At 47.3% G+C, this 16,524-nt stretch overlaps 1 protein-coding gene across 2 annotated transcripts in view; it reads right to left on the bottom strand.

Annotated features, from left to right (window-relative positions):
• Window positions 1-16,524, bottom strand: part of cmtm4 (CKLF-like MARVEL transmembrane domain containing 4) — an 85,679-nt gene that overhangs the window by 16,697 nt on the left and 52,458 nt on the right. The gene's annotated exons all lie outside the window — the stretch shown is intronic.

Raw genomic sequence — 16,524 nt, 5'->3', positions numbered from 1 at the left:
ACATTTAAGAGACATTTAGACAGACACATGAACAGGCAGGGAATGGAGGGAGATGGATCACGCGTAGGCAAGTGAGATTAGTTTACGTTTAGGGCTTTTCTCTTTGGAGAGAAGGAGGGTGAAAGGTGACTCTATCGTGTAGAAGATGATAAGAGGCATAGATCAAGTGGACAGTCAGAGACTTTTTCCCAGGGCAAAAATGGCTAACACGAGGGGGCATAATTTTAAGGTGATTGGAGGAAGGTATAAGGCGGAAGTCAGGAGTAAGTTTTTTTACGCAGAGACTGGTGGGTGCGTGGAATGCACTGCCGGCAGCGGTTGTGGGGGCAGATTCATTAGGGACATTTAAGAGACTTAGGTAGACACATGAATGATAGAGAAATGGAGGGCTATGTGGGAGGGAAGGGTTAGATAGATCTTAGAGCAGGATAAAATGTCGGCACAACATCGTGGGCCAAAGGGCCTGTACCATGCTGTAATCTTCTATGTACGTTGACATTATGGGCTGGAGGGACTGTTCCTGTGTTGTTCTATGATCTAGAACAAAAAAAAGGGCAGTTGGTGGTCAGCACAGACTCAGTGGGCCAACGGGCCTATGTATCTAGTTCTCAAGGACGCCAGTGCCTTGTGGCTGAGTGGTCACACTCTGAGACAGAAGCCCAGACAAACACTGGGATGACACACATGTGTAGTACTGAGGTAGTGTCTCATGAAGAATAAATCCAAAGGGACCTTCCACAACCTCGATCCCAGTTCGGTGGGTTCAGTGCCAGGACCCTGGGATCATCTGATCATGACGATGGCATTCCAGGAGCTTGGTCGGAAGGGTATCAGCATTCAGAGTACGGAGGAGGGGGTCTGATACAGTGCCGTCTGAGACGTTTGGCCGGCAGACAGTGTGCGCTCAGTCTGAGCAGGCACCGCACATCTGGAATCTGCTTCCTTATAAAACTCAAACCACATGGATATTAAACTTTCCAACTGGAATTGCTGACATTTTTGTGGTTCAGTCCTAATGCGTGTGCTGAGGAGCAAGTTCTTAAACTGGGTCCAGATCAGGAGGAAAGAGCTCCTGCCTCACCTCTAGCTCTGTCCCACCCACCCCCTAAAGCCACTTAACTGCCTCCCAAATTTACTTTCCTTGTCCGTCCCCACCACAACCCCTGCAGGTGTTTGATACCCACACCACCATAGCTCATGTTAACTACAAAACCAAGCCCTGGCTGATACATTTTCTTTCATTCAGAGGATGTGGGAGTCACTGGCAAAGCCAGCGTTTATTGTCCATTCCTAATTGCCCCAGACTAAGGAGGCAGTTAAGAATTGACCACGTTGCTGGGTCTGGAGTCACATATAGGTGTGTGAATGGTGTACCTCCTCTGTAGGACGTTAACAAAACATATGGGGTTTTACAGCAAAGCAGCAGTTTTGTGCTCATTGTAACTGAGGGTAGATTTTTTTTTCAAACACCCCAGCTGCTGCGGTGGGGTTTGAACTCGAGGTGAGACACAAGAGACGGCAGACGCTGGAACCTGGAGCAACACACAGGATGCTGGAGGAACTCAGCGGGTCAGGCAGCATCTGTGGGAGGTGGGTGGAATGGACAGTCAACATTTCGGGTCGAGACCCTTCATGTGGACCGAAAACTCAGAGGGGAGGTAGGCAGTATAAAACTCCCCCTGGGCACTCTACAAGCATGAACATTGAATTCTCCAACTTCTGGTAACCTGCCCACTCTCTGTCCCTTTTCTCTCTCCTCCTGCACCCCCCCCCCCCACCCCCATCACCCTGCTTCTTTCCCCTCCCCCCACCCAGTCCATCTGCCCGTCACCCACACACCCCTCCCACCGGGTCCCCTCACCACCCCCCACCATTCCCATCCACCCTCCCACACCTCCCTCCCCTGATTCCATGCTCCAACTTCCCCTCCTATCAGAACCCACCATCTGCAGCCCTCTGTCACCTCCACCTATCACCTCCTGGCCTCTGTCACTGTTCTCACCCTCCCCTCCTCACCTGGATCCACCTGTCACCTGCCAGCTCTTTTCATTTAGGTTTGCTTGCAAAGTGTCATAGAACACTACAGCACAGTACAGGCCCTTCGGCCCACAATGTTGTGCCGACATTTCGTCCTGTTCTAAGATCTATCTAACCCTTCCCTCCCACGTAACCCCCTATTTTTGCCCCACACTTTCCCTCCACCTCTTTATACCGACTATCTCCCCCCATCCTTCAGTCCAGATGAAGGGTCCCGACCCGAAACGCCGACTGTCCATTTCCCTCCACAGATGCTGCCCGACCCGCCGAGCTCCCTCAGCATCCTGGTTTTTGCTTTGAACTCCCATCTCTAGATCAAGGGTCCAGACTTCTTGCTGCTGCTCCAGTAACTTAACCACTAGGCTGCCATAACCCAAATAATTCTGCATCAACGTGGCGCCTTTAACACTACGGTCCTCTACAATGGAGAATTCTGTCAGAGCAGCAGAGACACTGATCACCAGGACCAACGGGATCTCTGGGCTGTCGCTCTGCAAGCTGCGGTTTGCTGCTTTGCATCCTCATCGCTACATCAGAGCGTTCCAGGTCCAACTCCAAAAAGACACAGGAAGCCTGACACCACTCAGGTTGAGGCAGCTCACAACTGACATCCCCTCCACCACCAGCATCCAGAGGTACCAAATGCACTCCAACAGCACCTCCCAAACCCGCAAATTCTACTACCAGCGGGCACAGGGGAACACCATCACCACCTGCAGATCCCTCTCCAACTAACCACACATCCTGACTTGGAAATATTCACCGTTCCTTCGTCATCACTGGAGCCCCCTCCCCAACCACACGCTGGGAGCACCGTCACCAGAAGGACTGCAGTGGTTCAAGGAGGTAGCTCACCCCTCACCTTCTCAGGGGCAATTAGGAATGAATAATAAATGCCTAAGTTCCTTGCTTGGAGTTAAAAACATTTGCAGAGTTGTTGCTCATACCTTCACCATCTGTACAGGAAATAACATGAAGTAATCTTATGAAACTCCATTAGGCATAACCAACATAGTTCAAGTACAATGCTGTCCAGTTACAGAATTAACTCAGAGTTATACAGCACAGAAACAGGCCTTTCAGCCCAACTCGTCCACGCTGACCAAGGTGCCTACCTGAGCTAGTCCTATTTTCCAGCATTTGGCCCGTATCCCCCTAAACCTTTCCTATCCCTGTACCTGTCCAAATGTCTTTTAAACATTGTAACTGTACCCGTCTCCACAGTTTCCTCTGGCAGCTCGTTCCATACTCCTACCACCCTCCCTGTGGAAAACTTACCTCTCAGGTCCCCTTTAAATCTTTCCCCTCTCACCTTAAACCTGTGCCCTCTCATTTCAGACTCTCATAAGAACATCAGAAATAGGAGCAGGAGTCGGCCATCTGGCCCGTCGAGCCTGCTCCGCCATTCAATAAGATCATGGCTGATCTGGCCGTGGACTCAGATCCACCGACCTGCCTTTTCCCCATAACCCTTAATTCCCCTACTATGCAATAATCTGTCCAACCGTGTCTTAAATATATTTAATGAGGTCGCCTCTACTGCTTCCCTGGGCAGAGAATTCCAAAGATTCACTGCTCCCTGGGAAAAGCAGTTTCTCTTCATCTCCATCCTAAATCTATTCTCCCAAATCTTAAGGCTATGTTCCCTAGTTCTAGTCTCACCTACCAGTGGAAACAACCTTCCTGCCTCTATCTTATCCATCCCTTTCATAATTTTATATGTTTCTATAAGATCCCCTCTCATTCTTCTGAATTCCACTGAGTATAGTCCCAAGCGACTCACAGGCTAACCCCCTCCTCCAGAATCAACCTGGTGAACCTCCTCTGCACCGCCTTCAAAGCCAGTATATCTTTCCTCAAGTAAGGAGACCAGAACTGCACACAGTACTCCAGGTGCGGCCTCACCAGTATTCTGTACAGTTGCAGCATAACCTCCCTGCTCTTAAATTCAATCCCTCCAGCAGTGAAGGCCAACGTTCCATTTGCCTTCTTGATAACCTGTTGCACCTGCAAACCAACCTTTTGCGATTCGAGCACAAGCACTCCCAAGTCCCTCTGCACAACAGCACGCTGCAATCTGTCACCATTTAAGTAATAATCTGATCTTCTATTTTTCCTTCCAAAGTGGATGACCTCACATTTACCAGCATTGTACTCCATCTGCCAGACCCTTGCCCACTCATTTAACCTATCTATATCTCTCTGCAGACTCTCCGCATCCTCTGCACAATTTGCTCTTCCACTCAATTTGGTGTCATCAGCAAACGTAGATACTCTACACTCCGTCCCCTCTTCCAAACTGTTAATGTATATCGTGAACAGTTGTGGGCCCAGCACCAACCCCTGCGGCACCCCGCTCACCACTGATTACCAACCAGAGAAACACACATTTATCCCAACTCTCTGCCTTCTATTGGTTAACCAATCCTCTGTCCATGCTAATACATTACCCCCAACTCAATGGATCCTTATCTTATGGATAAGTCTTTTATGCAGCACCTTATCCAACACCTTCTGGAAATCCAAGTATACAACACCAACCTGTTCCCCTCTATCCACTGTGCTCATTATGTCCTCAAAGAGCTCCAGTATGTTTGTCAAACAGGACCTGCCCTTCCTGAATCCATGCTGTGTCTGCCTGATGGAACCACTTCTATCCAGATGTCTCGCTATTTCTTCCTGAATGATAGCTTCAAGCATTTTCCCCACTACAGATGTTAAGCTAACTGGCCTACAGTTACGTGTCTTTTGCCTGCATCCTTTTTTAAACAGTTGCGTGACATTCGCTGTCTTCCAATCGGCCTGGACCTGCCCAAAATCCAGAGAATTTTGATAAGTAATCACAAATGCCTCTACTATAACTTCCGCCATTTCTTTCAGTACCCTGGGATGCATCCCATCAGGACCAGGGGACTTATCTACCTTTAGACCCACTAGTTTGCTCATCACTACCTCTTCAGTGACAGCGATTGTATCGAGGTCCTCGCATCCATAACATTTCTATTTGGCATGTTAGACATGTCCTCCACCGTGAAGACCGACACAAAATAGTCATTCAAGGCCTTGGTCATTTCCACATTACCCAATATTAATTCCCCCCTCTCATCTTCCAAGGGACCTACACTCACTTTAGTCATTCTTTTCTGCTTTATATAATTATAAAATCTTTTACTATCTGTTTTTATATTTTGTGCTAGTTTACTTTCGTAATCTAACTTTCCTTTCCTTATTGCTTGCTTTGTGGTTCTTTGTTGCTTTTTAAAGTTTTCCCAATCTTCCAGTTTCCCACTACTCTTGGCGACTTTGTATGCATGAGCTTTTAGCCTGATGCCTTCTATTATTTCCTTAGTTATCCAAGGCTGGCTCTCCCCACCCTTACTGTCCTTGCTTTTAACTGGAATATACTTTTGTTGAGCACCGTGATAAATCCCTTCGAAATCCACTGTTCCTCAACAGTCCCACCGTACTCCTACCCTGGGGAAAAAACTGTGACCATCCACCTTATCTATGCCCCTCATGATTTTATAAACCTTTATATAGTCACCCCTCAGACTCCTTTGCTCCAGGGAAAAGTCCCAGCCTGTCCAGTCTCTCCTAAAAACTCAAGCCCTCCAGTACCAGTAACGAGCTTGTGAATCTTTCCTGCACCATTTCCAGCTTATAGGCATCCTTCCTATAGCTGGGCGACCAGAACTGCACACAATACTCCGTGTGGTCTCAACAACGTCTTGTATGGTTGTAACATGATGTCCCAGCTCCTGTACTTGATGCCCTGACCGAAGAAGGCCAAAAGCCTTCTTCACAACCCTTTCATGGAACTATGTACCTGTACCCCTAGGTCCCTCTGTTCTACAAGAATTATTAGCAGAATAACAAAAAAAACATATTATTCTCCGAGTAGAGAAGGAAAGACAAGTTAAAAGTTATGTAAGATTCTACGCTGCTCTAATTGGATTGACAATAGTTTCAGGAATAACTTCCAAAAGTAAATTGGAACAGTTTCCAGAGGAGGAATGTGCAGGGCTCAGGGGAGAGAACAGGGAGGGGACGGATTGGCAGTGGGGAAGATCCTCCTTCAGAGCACAAGATTCCATGCCTCCTAGTCTTCTATACACCATGGTATCCAGCCCAAACTATGATCAGGGTGTGGTCTTATGTTGTCTGGAGAAGATCGCAAGATTATTCACAGCATCAGTGGGTTAGCCAGAGCTCAATGGACAACAGGTTCACCTCCAAGCCCCAAGGTTTTGGGTTTAAGAGCACACTGGAGGCATTACAAAATATCAGCTGACTTTCCATTGCAGTAGGGAGTGCCTGCCACACTGTCAGACAATATCGAAGTGGATGAAGTGTGGCAAGAAGCAAGAGGCTGATGGTTTTATTTATCCAGTCTAATGACCGGATGTGCAATGTTTATGAACAGGGGCACTGCAGACATAGAGGATCCTGCTGTCTATTTCAGTTACTGTATGTGTTTTGGTTACGTACCTATTGATTTAATTATTCCACATCCTGGTAACCCATTTACTTGGCTGGTGCTGGGGAGTAGATATAGAGGAGATGTCAGGGGTAAGTTTTTTACTCAGAGAGTGGTGAGTGTGTGGAATGGGCTGCCGGCAACGGTGGTGGAGGCGGATACGATAGGGTCTTTCAAGAGACTGTTGGATAGGTACATGGAGCTGAGAAAAATAGAGGGCTATGGGTAAGCCTAGTAATTTCTAGGGTAGGGACATGTGGGCCAAAAGGCCTGAATTGTGCTGTAATTGTTCTATGTTCTATACTGCCCAGTTTGGCAATTCCTCAACCTTTGAGTCATAGAGTCATACAGTCATACAGCACAGAAAAAGGCCCTTCGGCCCAACACATCCATGCTGACCTTTTTGCCCATCTACACCAATCCCATTTACCTGCATTAGGACCGTATCCCTCCATACCCTGCCTAATTAAGTGTTTGTCTAAATGTCTCTTAAATCTATAGATTGTATCTGATTCCACCATCTCCTCCAGCAGCACGTTCCAGACATCACCCTCTCTCTGTGTAAAACACTTACCCCTCAGATCCCCTTTAAAACTCCTTCCCCTCACCTTAAACCCATGCCCTCTTGTTATTGACACCCCTACCATGGGGAAAAGATTCTGACTATCCACCCTATCTATGCCTCTTATAATTTTCAGGTCACCCCCTAAGCCTCCTTCGCTCCAGGGAGAACAAGCCCAGACTCTCCAATCTCTCCCCATAACTAAAGTCCTCCAATCCAGGCAACATCCTGGTGAACCACCTCTGCACCCTCTCCAGCACAACCACATCTTCCTATGATGTAGCCACCAGAACTGCACACAGAACTCCAACTGTGGTCTAACCAGCGGTTTGTAAATTTGCAACATTATGTCCCAATTCTATGTCCCCACCTATGAAGGCAGGTATGCCATACACCTTCTTCGCCACCCTATCCACCTGTGTTGCCACTTTCAGGGAACTTTGGACTTGTACCCCAGGGTCTCTTTGTTCTTCAACATTCCTTAGTGCCCTACCATTTACTGTACATGTCCTACCCTTATCTGACTTCCCAAAATGCATCATCTCACACTTGTTGGGATTAAATTCCATCTGCCAACACTCTGCCCAATTTATCTATGTTCTGCTGTATAGTTAGACAACTTTCCTCACTATACACACCACCAATATTCGTGTCATCCGCAAACTTACTAATCATATCTACTATGTTCATTGGTAAGTCATTAATATATAACAAAGGTCCCAGCACCAATCCTTGCATTGCACCATTGGTCACAGACGTCTAATCGGCAAAGTATCCTCTCACCATCACCCTCTGCCTCCTATCACCAAGCCAACTTTGGATCCAATTAGCCAGCTCACTTGCATTCCATGTGCTTTAACCTTCTGGACCAGCCTACCACGTGGGATCTTGTCAAACGCCTTACTGATGTCCATATAGACAATGTTTACTGCCCTGCCTTCATCAGCCTTCTTAGTTACCTCCTCAAAAAACTCAATCACATCAGTGAGGCAGGATTTCCTCCACACAAAGCCCTGCCGACTATCCCCTGCCTTTCCAAACGCACGTAAATCCTGTCCTTTAGAATTTTCTCCCATAATTTCCCTACCACTGATGTGAGGCTCACCAGCCTGGAGCTATGGCTTATCCCAGCTGCATTTCTTAAATAAAAATCAAGTCGAGTTTATTGTCATATGCACAAGTACGGTGGCTATCCTCCAGTTTCCTGTGCCTAACAAAGATGAAATAATCTCCATCAGGACTCCAGCTATCTTCTTCCTTGCTTCCCACAGCAACCTGGGACAGATCTCATCCCCCCTAGGGATTTATCAACCCGTATGCATCCTAGGGCATCGAACACCTCCTCCTTCTTAATGCTGACCTGCTGCTGACTGTCAACATACCCCTCCCTGAACTCACTAACTTCCACGTCCTTCTCCTTGCTGAATACAGATTAAGAAATGTTCATTTAAGACGTCGTCCACATCCCCTGGCTCCACACATAGATTACTCCTTTGGTCCCTAAGGGGGCCCTCTCTATCCCTAACTCCCTTCTTGCTTCTAATATACTTTTAGGATGTGTTGGGAATCTCCTTAATCTTACCTGCCAAGGATATTTCATGGCCCCCTTTATGTCCTCCTAATTTCTAAGATCTCTCCTACATCCTCGACATTCCTCTCTCTCGCCCTCCGCAGTCTCACCTCTTCTGTGGTTCCAACCTCCTCCAGCTGTGTGCCGAAAGCTCTGCACCCCTCCATATAGCCCCATCTTCATTCCTCCATTGACTGCCATGCCTTCAACTGCTCCCCCTAAATCTCTCTTTCACCCTTTCCCCTTCCTTAAGGTGATTCTTGAAACCTCCATTGTTGCCCAAGTTTTTGTCCTAGTTTCTCCTTATTTGGCTTAATATTAATTTTGGTTGATAACATATCTGCAAAGTGCTTTTTGCTATTTTAGTACCTCAAGTATGTCATAGAAATATATTGTTCCTGTTGATTGTTTAACCTTCCCACGATTGTATCAAAAAGACATCTCCATCGGACATCTATTCCACGCAAGCAATTAATGAGGTTAGCACTACAGTTAACATTTAAACCCATATTAACAATATAATTTTGTTAAATATTTTAAAAATGACAGGATGGAATAGAATAAGTCCATTAATGATAATGGAAAGTGAACTGAATGAATTTACAATGAATCCTGATGATGTCAACCCAAACTAATGTCAACCTTAAAATAGCACCAGTGGCGCTGGGTTTATACTCTCTAGAGCTTGAAAGAATGAGAGGTGATCTCATTGAAACAAACAAAATTCTTATGGGCTTTGACAGGGTGGATGCAGCGTGTATACTTCCCTGGCTGGGGAGTCTCGAACCAGGGGGTCACTGTCTCAGAACACAGGGTCAGCTGTCAGGATGAGGAGAAATTTCCTCACCCAGAGGGAGATGAGTCTTTGGAATTCTCTACGCGAGAGCAGTGTGGAGACTCAGTTGCCAAGAATATTCAAGACAGAGATGGAGAGGTTTTTACATATTAAGGGAATGAACAGATATGAAGTTATTGCAGGAAAGTGGTGCTGGGCAGAAGTTCTTATTGAATAGCTGAGAAGTGAGGAGGGACTGAATGGTTTACTCCTGCTCTTATTCCTACACGGTAGTGTAGCGGTTAGCGTAACGCTTTACAGCACCAGCGACCCGGGTTCAATTCCAGCCACTGTCTGTAAGGAGTTTGTACGTTCTTCCCGTGTCTGCGTGGATCTCCTCTGGGTGCTCTGGTTTCCTCCCACATTCCAAAGACGTACAGGTTAGGAAGTTGTGGGCATGCTATGTTGGCGCCAGAAGCGTGGCGACACTTGCGGGCTGCCCCCAGAACACTCTACGCAAAAGATGCATTTCACTGTGTGTTTCGATGTACATGTAACTAATAAAGATACCTTTAATCTTTACTTTTGGTTATGCTACTCAGGAAAATCAGCCTACTTAAACAAACATACACATGCACACACACTCACCTGTGCACGCACACTCACATACTTTCACACACACACACTCTCACACATGTGCACACAATCACAAGTATGGACTTGAATTATAGAACATGGAACAGTACAGCACAGAACAGGCCCTTCGGCCCACAATGTTGTGCCGACATAGCTAATCCCTTCTACCTACAGAATGCTCATATCCCTCCATTTTCCTCTCATTCATGTGCCCATCCAAGCCCCTCTTAAAAGCCCCCCTTAAAAGCCCCCAATGAATTTGCCTCCACCACCCTATCAGGCAACACATTCTAGGCATCCACCACTCTCCCAGTAAAAAAACGTACCCCTCACGTCTGTTCTGAACCTATCCCTTCTCACCTTAAATGCATGTCCTCTGGTATTGGATCGCTCAATAATGGGAAAAAGACATTGCTTGTCCACCCTATGACCCTCGTAATTTTATACACTTCCAACAGATCACCCCTCAGCCTCCGTCGCTCCGGAGAAAAGAGCCCAAGTTTGTCCAGCCTCTCCTGATAGCACATGCCCTCTAATCCAGGCAGCATCCTAGTAAACCTCCTCTGCACCCTCTCTAAAGCCTCGACATCCTTCAGTGAGGTGACTAGAATTGCACACAATACTCTAAATGTGGCCTAACCAGAGTTCTATAGAGATCCATCATAACTTCTTGACTCCTGTACTCAATACCTCGATTAATGAAAGCAAGAGATGCCAGAAACAATCCTAACGGAATGGTTAAGTTACATACAATTAAACCTAGAAGCTTTAGATGCAAGATCAAATCCCACCATAACATCTGTGGAATCTAAATTCAGTTCATTATTTGGGATTTAAAAAAATGAGAATCATTATCGATGATTACAAAATTATCAGATTGTCATGAAAACCTGCTGGCACCAGCACTCAGGGAAGGAAGCCCGCCGTGTTTACTGGTCCGGCCTATGTACAACTGCAGCATCACTAATATGGATGAGTCTTAACTCCCTCTGAAATGGCCCAGAAACCTCACTGTTAAACCAAATTTTGTGTTTAAAGCAGGAAAACTACACAGCCAGACAGACTACCAGCATCGAGCGAGGCATGGAGTTCAGACATGGTAAAGTTATTCCCAAACCCCTGGGGATCGGTGTCAAGGTAGGGAGAGTCAGCCCACAGGTGAGTCAAACAACAGGCTGACACCATCGCACTCACGGAACCACACCTCACGGACAACGTGCCAGACCCCTCCGTCACAAACCCTGCCTACGTCCTGTCCCACCAGCAGGTTGGACTCATCAGTGCGGGAGGAGGTAGTGCTGGGAGTCCTCAACATCGATGCCGTCAAGTCACCGGCCCACAGAATGGTGGCAGCACGGAAGGAGGCTGTTCTGCCCATTTGGTCCATACTACTTCTAAACCAGAGTAATCCAGCTATCCTGCCCTCTCCCTTGGCCCTGTAAACTCTGTTTTTTTTTCATATCCTTATCCAGCTCACTTTTAACACTACAACTGAATCTGCCTCCCTACTGCTCCTGGGAGTGCATCCCAGATGACGAACTCTTGCTGTGCCAAAAAGAATTTTTCCTCATGTCACCCTTGCTGTTTTGCCAGCCACCATCGCTCTCTGTTTCTTGCCTTGACCCCTCCACCAATGGAATGGTTTCTCTCCATCAACTCTGTCCATACCCTTCACAAGTTTAAATAGGCGATCAGATGCTCTCGTAGTCTTCAGTGTTCCAAGAACATCACCTCTGTTACTGGGACTGCAGGGCTTACAAGGAAAGGCTGGATAGGCTGGGGCTTTTTCCACTGGAGCGTAGGAGGCTGAGGGGCGACCTTAAAGAGGTTTATTAAATCACGAGGGGCATAAATAAGGTGGTTGGTCACAGCCTTTTTACCAGGGTAGGGGAGTCTAAAACCAGGGGGCACAGGTTTAAGGTGAGAGGGCAAAGATTTAAAGGGGACCTGAGGGGCAACTTTTTCCACAGAGGGTGGTGGGTGTGTGGAACGAGCTGCCAGAGGAAGTGGTAAAGGCGGGTACAATTACAACATTACAACAAGGAAGGAGATAGAGAGCTTAGTGGAATGGTTTCATGACAATAACCTTTCCCTCAATGTCAACAAAACAAAAGAGCTGGTCATTGACTTCAGGAAAAGGGGCGGTGTACGTGCACCTGTCTACATCAATGGTGCTGAGGCCAAGAGGGTTGAGAGCTTCAAGTTCCTGGGTGTGAACATCACCAACGTCCTGGTCAAATCACGTAGATGCCATGGCCAAGAAAGCTCACCAGCACCTCTACTTCCTCAAGAGGCTAAAGAAATTTGGTTTGTCCCCTTTGACTCTCACCAACTTTTGCCGATGCACCATAGAAAGCATTCTATCTAGATGTATCACAGCTTGGTACGGCAACTGCTCTGCCCAGGACCGCAAGAAACTGCAGAGAGTTGTGGACACAGCCCAGCGCATCACAGACACCAGCCTCCCCTCCTTGGACTCTCGTTGTCTTGGTGTAGCAGCCAGCATAATCAAAGACCCCACCCACCTGGGACATTCTCTCTTCTCTCTTCTTCCATCAGGTAGGAGATACAGGAGCCTGAGGGCAGGTACCACCAGACTTAAGGACAGCTTCTACCCCACTGTGATAAGACTATTGAACGGTTCCCTTATACAATGAGATGGACTCTGACCTCACGATCTACCTCGTTGTGACCTTGCACCTTATTGCACTGCACTTTCTCTGTAGCTGTGACGCTTTACTTTGTACTGTTACTGTTTTTACCTGTACTACATCAATGCACTTTGTACTAACTCAATGTAACTGTACTGTGTAATGAATTGACCTGTACGATCAGTTTGTAAGACAAGCTTTTCACTGTACCTCAGTACAAGTGACAATAATAAACCAATACCAATACATTTATAAGACACTTGGACAGGTACAAGGATAGGAAAGGTTTGGGGGATACAGGTCAAACGCAGGTAAAGCTAGGACGGGTACATAGACAATGGACAGGTACATATGACTCTATGAGTCTACAACATCAGGTCAAACATGGGCAAGGAAACCTGCTCCCGATTCCTACCTGCTGTACCTCAGTGCTCCTCCCTGTTGAACAACACTTGGAAGAAGTGCAGATAGTAGCAAGGGCACAGATGCAATCTAGGGAGGGGACTTCATTGTCCATCACCAAGAGTGGATCGGTACACACACCAACAATTGGCCAGTACTGGTGGCGATTCTAACCACCTACCCTTGCTGTTCAATAGCATTTCCAACACCGAGTGCCCCACCATCAACATCCTGGGAGCCACCATTGACTAGAAGCTCTAGACCAGCCACATAACTGCAGCTTCAATGAAATGTTAACTTTGTTTCTCTCTCCACAGATGCTGCCTGACCTTTCAAGTACTTCCATTCCATGTTTTCACGAAGACTACAACTGAGTATCTCACAATGTGACTCCTTGACACCCCCAAGGCCCTTCACCATCCACAAACCACAACTAGGAGTGTGATGGAACACTCTCCACTGCCCTGGATAAGAGCATCTCCAACAATACACATGAAACTCAACACTGTCCTGAACAAAGCAGCCCGCTCGATTTTCACCCCATCTGTCTGCACTTCCCGCTGCCTCAGAAAAGCAGCCAACATAATCAAGGACCCCTCCCACCCCGGTCATTCTCTCTGCTTCCCACCCCCCCCCCCCCCCCCCCATCGGAAAGAAGTTACAAAAGCTTGAGAACACGTACCACCAGGCTCAAGGACAGCTTCTATCCCGCTGTTATAATACCAAGAGTTATAAGGGACCTCTCCTACACTAAAAGATGAACTCTTGATCTCCCACACTACCTTGTTGTGGCCCTTGCACTCTATTTGTCTACCTGCACTGCACTTTCTCCGTAACACGATATTCTGTTTTCCTTTTTACTACCTCAAAGCGCTTGTGTACGGAATGATCTGTCTGGATGGCAGGCAAACAAAAGTTTTTCACCGTATCTCGGTACATGTGACAATAATAAACCAATTCCTGTCAAAATGTCTTTTAAATCTTGTAGCTGTACCCACCTCTACCACTTTCTCATTCCCATCAATCCCATTCCCCCACATTTCCCTGTAACCCATTCTCTCTCGCGTACCATCCTGAATTGCCTGCCACCCATTACACATCCGTCTACTTTATCTTCCTCAGTGTTAAGCACAATTCAGTGTCAGCTGCCAACATTGAATGTCTCCTTCCTTTCTGCAGACAGCCCAGCACCAGTTACCCAACTGAGGGTTAATTCTTCATAGAGAGTTGCTGAACCTCGAAGCTGGAACCTCCCCGACCTTGAGTTGCACAGAGGCTGCTTTCTTTGTTATCACGTGCTCTCGGCCTCAATGCTTTACATCTGGCTTGTGACCTAATCTCATGTTTTCCTTCAGATGTTATCCTTATCCAGTTTATTTGACCACAATCTGAGCAGCTCTGTTGCCCGGGGAAATGGGCAGATCACATGCCGCTGGATCATGGTCAGTCATTGCTTGGGCTGGGTGGAATTTAGTGGATGACCCTTGAGTTTGGAGCCTGTATGCCCCTCACACTACAACATCAGACACGCTGCAACAGCCATGATGTTGCGTGGGAATGTACACCAGGTACGTATCGCCCGTCTATGGGTACTCCCTGCCCAAGTTCTCATGGCCACAGCCAAGGTCAGTGACTGAACACGCCCTACTCTAGCCTGTCAGAGGAGGGCAAGGATAGAGGTTTATAAAATTATGAGAGGCATGGATAGAGTAGACAGCCAGTATCTTTTCCCCAAGGTTGAAATGTCTAAGACCAGAGGGTGTGCATTTAGCACAAAAAGTGCTGAAGGAACTCAGCAGGTCAGGCAGCATCCGTGGAGGGAAATAAACAGTCGACGTTTCGGGCCGAGACCCTTCATCAGGACTGGAAAGGAAGAGGGCAGAAGCCAGAATAAGAAGGTGGGGGGAGAGGGAGGAGCACAAGCGGGCAGGGGAGAGGTGAGTCCAGGTGAGGGGGGGAAGGTAGGTGGGTGGGGGAGGGGGGATGTAAGAAGCTGAGAGGTGATTGGTAGAAGATGCAAAAGGCTGAAGGAGGAGGAACCCGGTAGGAAAGGGCAGTGGACCATGGAATAAAGGATGGGGGAGGGGAGGAGAGGAGATGGGCAGGTCATCAGGGTGGGGGAAGGGAGCCACAGGAATAAGGGAAGACAAAGGAGTGGGGGGGGGGGGGGAGAAAAAGAAGGGGAGGGGTTACCAGAAGTTAGAGAAATCAATGTTGAAGCCATCAGGTCGGAGACTCCCAAAGCGGAATATGAGGTGTTGTTCCTTCAACCTACATCCACCTCCCCCCACCTTCTTATTCCGGCTTCTGCCCTCTTCCTTTCCAGTCCTGATGAAGGGTCTCGGCCCGAAACGTCGACTGTTTATTTCCCTCCATAGATGCTGCCTGACCTGCTGAGTTCCTCCAGCACTTTTGGTGCCTTGCTCCAGATTCCAGCATCTGCAGAATTTCTTGTGTCTCCAGCATGTATTTAAGGTGAGAGGGGGACAGTTCAAAGGAGGTGTGTGGGGCAAGTTTTTTTTTACACAGAGAGCGGTGGGAGCCTGGAGTGTGCTGCCAGGGGTGGTGGTGGAGGCAGATACAATAGGGGTGTTCAAGAGGCTCTCAGATAGGCACATGGATGTGAGGGAAATGGTAGGATATGGACATTGTGGAGGCAGAAGGGAATAGTTTATTTGGTCATTTTATTACAAATGTAATTGGTCACTGAATGAAGCTGTCTGACCCAAAGTGTCTTTGATGGGGCTAATCTATATTTATATAGGAGGGGACCATTCAGCCCATCGAGCTCTTACCATCACATACAGCAATCCTATTCCTCCACTAATTCTCCACACATTCCCATACCACTCACCCACATATTAGGGGCAAATTACAGCGGCCAATTTACCCCTTTGGGATGTGGGCAGAAACCAAAGCACCCGGGGAAAACCCACGCAGTCAAAGTCGAGTATATCGTCGCATGCACAAGTCCATGTGTGCACGGGTGCAACGAAAAACCTACTTGCAGCAGCATCACAGGCACATAGCATCAGATAAGCAGCATTTACAAGAAAAAACATAAATTAAGCACAGATTATACACAATTCTTTTTTTTAAACAAGAAAGAACACAATTTAGAACAAAAAAGTACAAAGTTACAGGGAGAACGTGCAAACTCCACACAGACAGCACCCGAGGTTGGGATCGAACCTGGATCTCTGGAGCCCGTGAGGCAGCGGGTCTACCAGCTTTGCCACTGCGACAGCTTCAGTCTCCACTGTTATGTGTCCCTGTCCTACATTCCTTCCCCGACTATTTAACCAAATGCCTTTGATAGTTACAATTGAATTTGCTTCAGAACGAATTACAAGAGCAGCTTTCAAAACAGAATCCGATACATGTTGGAAGTGAACACGGTGAAGGAAATATTTC

This window comes from Pristis pectinata, chromosome 13, assembly GCF_009764475.1.
Source record: "Pristis pectinata isolate sPriPec2 chromosome 13, sPriPec2.1.pri, whole genome shotgun sequence".
Classification (NCBI taxonomy): Eukaryota; Metazoa; Chordata; class Chondrichthyes; order Rhinopristiformes; family Pristidae; genus Pristis; species Pristis pectinata.
This window is presented reverse-complemented; position numbering and strand designations above follow the sequence as displayed.